Below are 7,617 nucleotides of genomic sequence, written 5' to 3' on the forward strand. Positions count from 1 at the left end.
GCCGCGCTCGCTCCGCCGCGGCCGCGCTCGCACGGACACGTTCACACACCCCTACACGGACACGCTCGCACCCCCACACAGGCATGTGCTCACACACACACACACACGCACACAAGCACTCACGTACAGGCATACACCCCCACACATGAACACACACACACACACACTCATACCCCTACATGGACACACACACGCACATATTTACACCTTCCCCCCCTCCCCCATGGGCTCACACACAAATACACCCACACCCTCACACCCCCACACCCCCATGCATGGACACACGGACACATACACACGCCCCCTCAGCGGGACACACACACACACACACGCACAAACGCACTCACCCCCCCCCACATGCACACACACACGCTATACACACAAACACACTACCTGACACCCCCCCACACCCGGGACACCATGACATGAAGACACCCGCCCTGCACACACACACACACACACACACGCACACGCACTCCCAGACATACCACCCCCTGACACACAGACACCCCCTGCACACACACACGCACGCACAGCGGCGGGCCCCTCGGGGGGGGGGGGAGGAGGGCAGGGCTCGGCTGGGCCCCGGGCAGGCGGCCCGCGGCGTGGGGGTGCTGAGCCCCACGTGGGTCCGGGGCCACCAGCCCCGCGCAGCAGGTAGCCAGCGCTCGGCTGCAGGCAGGGAAAAGAGAAAGCAAGCCCGGGGGTGAGAAAAGGCGGCGATTACCAGAAAAAGCCCGTGAAACCCGAGCTGCGAGTCTCGCTGCCTGCCTGCCTGCCGGTACCGGGGAAAGAGCGAGCGGCGCTCGGSCAGGCAGCCGGCCCCGGCMCCGCCGCCCTCCCCGTGCAGCGTGCGGCCAGCAGCGGGGGCGGCTCGGCCTGCGCCACGGCCCCTCTGGTTTCTCATCTTCTCTCCCTCTTTTATTTTGATGTGATTTGGTTCTTGCTTTCTCTCATTTTCGGCCATCGCTCCCGCGAACTACCACCGTGCTTAAAAGAGTTTTTAACCAAAAAAGTACTCGTCGCTATCGCTCCTTCTCCTTTTTGGGCACTGATAACATAAACTCAGTTCTCCTTGCAGCATTTTCTTGATGTGATTACCTTTCACTAGCTTGAAGTTTGGAGCGAAGGTATTTTAGAGACAGACGTTCAAAAGAACAATTGGAGAAAGCATGAAGTTTGCAAGAAAGTTAGCTTTTGAACCTCCACTCCACTTTAGCTCCCTTCCAAATACCCAGGCAGCATTTGTATTTTTTTCTAAAGAGAAAAAAGTGCTGACAAAGTTCACAAAAGTATCTTGTGTGAACCATGCTAAGTCTGCACCCTATGAAACCCCAAGTATCACCAGTTTCTTTTTAAGTGTATATCTTTTCCCCCCCTCTGTCTTCTTTTACTTCACGCTACATTTTTCACATTTTCCAGTACTTCTGCCCAGCACAGATGCACTCGACACGCTGTAAAACCAGGATTCATATCATTTCCGATGGAGTTCATATGGAATCTCCTCTCCGGTCTCTTGTCAAGGCCCTGTTCGTTGTTGCCACTCACTGGGTATACTTTGCATTTTTGGAAGAATATGGCAACAGCCATTATATGATGTGCTCAACTGGCATTAGTGAAACTTGAGTAGTATTTTACTCATCGATGATACATTTAAGGGAAGATGCCCATCAGGTGACCAAAGTGATCAGAATTTGGTGTTCTGGTGACAGGAAACTGAACTGAAAAAATCAGTCCATTAACATTCACAAAATGCAATGGCTTTCTTTTTTGCTTTTTTTTTTTCTTTTCTTTTTTGATATTTAACACCAAAGCCCACTTTTTCATCTGATTCTTTCTTCTCTGAATTGTGTTACATAGTGCATGTATTTCCAAGAGCTGCTCATGGACCAGCCCTTAATATGTCAGATGTTGTATAAACCCTCTGCTTTTCTATCAGACTGCTAAACAACATATTTGTAAGTATTCATATTATTTCATATGTTTCTGGATTCTACAAACCGATCAGAAAGCTTTGCTATCAGTCCCTTAGGCTAGCGAAGTAGTGTGTGCGCTAAGCTCTGTCTCAGAAACTGAGCCCCAAGCCATTTTTTCGCTGCCTCTCTCCCAAGTCTGAATGAAGGCACAGTAGCACAGTGCTCYGGGGAAACACACACAGCACTTTAGAATCATAAAGAAAGTGGTGTGTTCCCTGCAATCCGATTCTCACCAAAGCCTTCAGCCTGTGCTTGAACGAAATAAAAGAGTCCAAGGACAAGGCCCTGCTGGAAATGAAGCTACCGAGTGCTGGGAGGAAGAATGTTGTGACAACCTGTCTGCGTCATAAGAGCTTCTCAGAACAAAAGATGATGTCAAGGAAAGTACAGAGTCACCAGTTCCCTGGGAGGAGCTGGCGTGTGTGACTCTGAAGATGAAGCTTGGGAAAGCACCAGCAGTAGACAGAAAGTTTGGTGAGCACATGCCAATCTTACGCCGAGTGTTTTTAATGAAGCAGAGGTAGATATAAATTGGTCAGGGAAGTGAGAGAAAGGTACCCCGGCCAAAGAAAGAAGCTATAGCAAAACGCTGTTAATGGTTGTATCGTAATCCCTTACAACTGGAGCAAAGTCGTGCCTTCTAAAATCCTCCCTTGTCTGGTGCAAACAGCAGGCATGCTGTTCCACTAATGTGAAGCCCGCGTGACCAAATTGCCAATGTCTGTCACAAAACCGAAAACGCAAGATACATTGGAGCTTTTTAGTATGCGCTTCATGCAGTATTAGCTACCTTGGCTGGAGCCTACCTGCGAGGGAGAATTAAAAAGTCTCTCCTGAGAGGTCTTTCCTGCCAGTAACAGTCTAGTGATTACAGAAGCAGGGCAAGGAGTGCTTCTCCCACAGGTGGGCTATGGGAGAAAGGTGTGTGATGTTACCACACCTTTTTGCCATGTCTGCAAAATTTTCGTTGAGACGTATCTGAAAGGAATTTCCATTGGCAGATGCACGCAGTGCGTTGAGCTCAAGATGCTTTCTGCTTCACCCCACTCTCATAACGCAATGAATTCTGGAGTCAGTAAAAACAGTGAGTAAAGACTATGGATTCACCTTATATACAGGGAAAATAAAGTGCATGTAAATGACAATAAAATTTGAATGTACACTATCATTGCAATTCATGGTCAAGTTCTAGAGGTGAAAGTTGAAATAATTTATCTGGGATAAAAGTGCACATAAAAGGAGACTTCTAAAGCTAAACAAAACAAAGCAGAAGACTAGGAATGGCTTATTCAGCCATTGTCTCTCGTGGCTTAAAGGAAGAAATTTGCTGTCTAAAAATATAAGAAGTTTCAATTGGTGAAAAGCTGCCTCTTTTCCAAATGATAATTTCAATGAGAATCATGAAAAATTAAAGTTGATGATGAAAGAAGACTGGAGCCTGGCTAGAAAATAGCCATGTGCCAATGTTAAAAATATTACTGAGGAAAACAGATTTCAAGCTCAAAAGTGAAATCAACAGATGCAGACCTTACATTCTGTGGTTACGTCAAGTCGTGGATCTGGAAATAACCTTGAGAAGGAGTAATTGTGAAGGAATGGTAGTGAGTCATCAACAGAGAAATGATAAAGGAAGAGTGACAGATCAGTGGTGTTAATTACTGAGTGCTTAAAACATGAAAGAGAATGTGACTATTTCCAAAAATTCTACTGTGGCTGTCTTCAGTGGTCAGTCAGGAAGAAGTAATGATTGTTTCTGTAATGTATTTTCATGGTGGCATTCTGTGAGTTCTTGATTTTACTACATTGTCTAGTGTAGTTGAAGAAAAGCCCTTGCAGTAGTGTTTGCATGCCCATTCTTTGAAAGGTTTCCCACTAAATATTTTTCTTCAGTTTTTGTTCAGCATGATTCCTTTTTGTTATATCTGCACAAATATTTTTTTCTGCCTGCTTGAAGACCTCAGAGGTTCAGACTGCTTCCAGATTGGCCTCTCTTACCCAAAAGGAGGGTCAGTCCTTCCAGTCTGTTCATTCTTCTTTTTTTTTTTTTTAATTTCTTTGTCTGTCTCTCAATTTGTTACTCTATTTTTGGTGATGAGATGTCAGAGAGAGAACAGTGTTCTAGATGTGGTTGTTCTGGGAGCTACACAGACAAAGATGTGCAGCAGTCGTGCACTGATAGATCTCTGTCCATGCAGTGAAGACTGTGCCAGTCATACTGTCAAAAATGTGGTCACGTTTCATTGCAAATTCCTATTTAGTCTGTGTTTAAAGATGCTGCCAGCCTCCCTGATTGGTGACTTTGCAGCAGCGCTGCTGGAACACCAACGGATGAGAACATCTCCAGTTCCTCCGTGCGAAGCTTCAACGGCCAAGCTCAGCTGAGCTGTCCGGTTTCACAGGCCGGGAAGCTGGGAGAGGCAACCCTCAATAGCAGGATAGCTGAGCACAGCAACTTCGTGGGCAGAGGGAACTGGATCCATGAGCAGCGCCAACACCCCGCGCAGCTGCAATCCCCCGTCAGCAAAGCCGGGCGCAGTACCAACACCGGCCGTAACTCTGGAGTAGCTCAAAGAAGGCGACGTTAATGCAGTGTTGAATATAGGAATCAACAGAAATGAATCATAGCCCTTGATACTGTTATTTGGAGTTATGATTAGCATAATGGTTTGGGCATATCACGGATTAGAAGAAGTGGAGTTTCTCCTCATTTCAGCTAGTTGCATCCAGATCCCAGCCTCCGGCCTCTCCTTCCTTCGTTAAGCCTCCTGACCAGCTCTGCTGACTGGCCTCCAAATCTGCATATTAGCAATATGTTTCCTCAGTCCCTTTGTTTAAACGCTTTTATCCAGCAATCTTTTCCCAGATCTTCCTTTCAGGGCACCATTCAGGGAACTATTTTCTGGCAACAGCTCTAGTCTGTGCAGTTCCCACCCGTGTGACTGAGGCTGCTCGCTTCGGTGCTAGGGTCTCACCGCTGTGCTCGCACCAGCCACATGGTGGTTCAGAGCAGGGAACAGACTGGCTGAAAAAGAATCATTATAATTGTTTGTCTTTTGTTGCCAGCTGATATTTTAGCCTGATCACTTCTCTGATCTGATTTACGGTGCAGGGCCGTGACTCATGTCAGCACAGTGGAAGAGGTGGAAGCACTAAATATGGTTGAGGAGACACAACTGCTCAGGCTGGCAAACGCAGCGCTGTGCTGAATGTCAAACCGCGGCCTGAGGTGCACGCAGCCCGGTTTCCAGGAATCGGGCTCGGTCTATTCGTTTCGGCTGCCTTTCCTGCTGCCATTTTCTTTAGCTTGCTGTTTAATGGCTTTCAGCTCTCAGGTGGCCGCTTCCAGGGAAGCTGGACAGTGGAGTTCTGGTCCACTGCACTACAGCAATACATCTAAATACGTAAACATACGTCTAAAGCATTATAAACCTAAGCGCGACAGCAAGAGAGTGGGTAATGATTTATTGCTTGTTTGGGTTTCTTCAATACTCCAGATAGTCTCTGCACTGACTGTGTTAGTTTTGTGTCCCTCGTTTATGCCAGTGATTCTGTTCAATTCGCCTTTATCCAGCAGAACAAAACCAATTACTTAGACCTGTAAATGCAGTTGCTCTGACTTCTCCTGAATCCATAACTGAACTAAGTAAAACTAAATTCATTTTGGGAATATGACTTCAYCAGTGCGATTCTAGACAATCATATGAAAGATGTAGGATACGTACTGTCATCCTGCATCTTTTAAGAAGGTAAGAATTGTGTTTTTTTAGTATTCTTGCAGCAAGATTAATTCTTCTTTGTTAAGGAAAGACTCGGCTAGTTTGGTAAATAGCAATCCTGAAATCCAGTTTTTATAGTTTGCTTTATTCTCAATGCCTTTAATGTTTGCTTCGATCTTTTATCTTAATCGCACTTCCATTGTTTTACAAGGGGTATTTTCATGGGAATTGGCTTTGTGAAGCTAACATTCAGTGAAGCCAGTAAAGGCGCAAAACCACAGCCTGACTTCTCACATCCTCTTCTATGAAACACGAGTTTCGTTTCAGTCTCTGCTGTCGTGCTCAGTCCTTCTACCCTTTGAATAACCACTCATTTTCCCTCTTAAAGAATTAATTCTCCCAAAGGTTAACAAAAATCAGAGGCTATACCAAATAGCATAATTTTTAATGAATATTCATGCTTTCATTGTGCTACCATTTCACCTGCTCTGTCATTTTTCACTTGCTTTGTTCTCAGGCTGACTTTGCTGATCTCAGCATTTGTTTGCTGCTTTGCTTGTATGTGTTGGTCACAACCTGGGCTTTGATGTTATCGTCTTTGCGTTCAGAAATCCCCAGAGTTCTAGTGTTGCTATTTAGCTTTGCAAAACTTTAGTTAAGGTTTTTAATCCAATTTTAGTCACTGCAGCATATTTACCTGTCACTAAATCTATTCCACAATTTGCTGATAATCAAACATTTATAGATCTTGCAACGCAGTCTGGCAAATGTATGTGCAGAATAACACTAAGTAGTACAAGATTGCTTACTCCGTTATCTTCATGTCCTTGTATTGTTCCTATTACTAGATGTTATATGGTGCTTTGGGACTGTAGATCCTAAAGCTCTACCGGAAAAAGTAATTATTAGTATCCTGACTCTGCAGATAGAGAAACTGAGGCAAAGTGACTTGTTGAAGGTTACACAGCCAGTTGGTGGCTGAGCTGAAACTAAAACCAAGCTCTCCTGTGCTTTGTACGCTAAAACAGCCTGCCAGCTCCTACAGAAAGCACAGCATGGCGGCTGAGCAGCTGCATAAATGAGGTAGAATTGTAACTAGTGCTGCATATGTAATACATGAATGTTTAATTAATTTTCAAACAAACTTTTTGAAGGGGAAGAGTAAGCAACAAGTCACAAAGAGATGGTGTCTCTGGCTAATCTTTACTGTGCTGTTCATAACTCTTCCACCTGAGCTTAGGATTTTCAATGGTGCAAGATCATGCCCGATATACTCTATACTTATGTGATGGGGTGGAGATAAGAGCTAGCGCTGAATGACTTTGCTGTTCTCAGAGCCCATCTAAGCTTTGAAGGCACTACTTTCCAATTTCTTGTTATTTTTTAATTTTTTCTCTCTTGGCACTTATATAAAGAGTCTTTTTACTGAGACTGTGTTAAATGTGTGAGCAGTAATGAGAAACAGCATCATGGTGCATCTTTGTGGGTCATAAATTACCGTGCTTTGATGTGTAATTATATTACATTTAGATGAGCAGCCAACTGCTATAGCTTGCACTAATATTCCTGTTACTGAGCTCTTTCTCAGGCTGGGGTGTATGAATTCTGTGTGGGCCTCTGACTGCCTCTGGCTCAGGGACACTGGCCCCAAGATCAAGGCACGTGGGGTCACCACCTTTGGGCACCCAAAAAGACAGTGCGCTGGGCAAAGCTCTCCCACGCCCTGCTTTGCAGTGGCTGATTTCTCTGTGTTGCTCATTAGGCATGAAGAGAAAATGTCGTGTCATAAAATAATTACAGATTTCACTGCACGTGATAATGTCCAGAGGAGTTTGGAGTCTCATGCACATTGAGAGATAGTTGCATGAGAGATCAATGCGTCTTGGTGCATGTTGTCTGTGGGTAGAAGCTTTGGTCAGCACATA

This window comes from Apteryx rowi, unplaced genomic scaffold (genome assembly GCF_003343035.1).
Source record: "Apteryx rowi isolate R43461 unplaced genomic scaffold, aptRow1 scaffold_39, whole genome shotgun sequence".
In the NCBI taxonomy this organism is placed as follows: domain Eukaryota; kingdom Metazoa; phylum Chordata; class Aves; order Apterygiformes; family Apterygidae; genus Apteryx; species Apteryx rowi.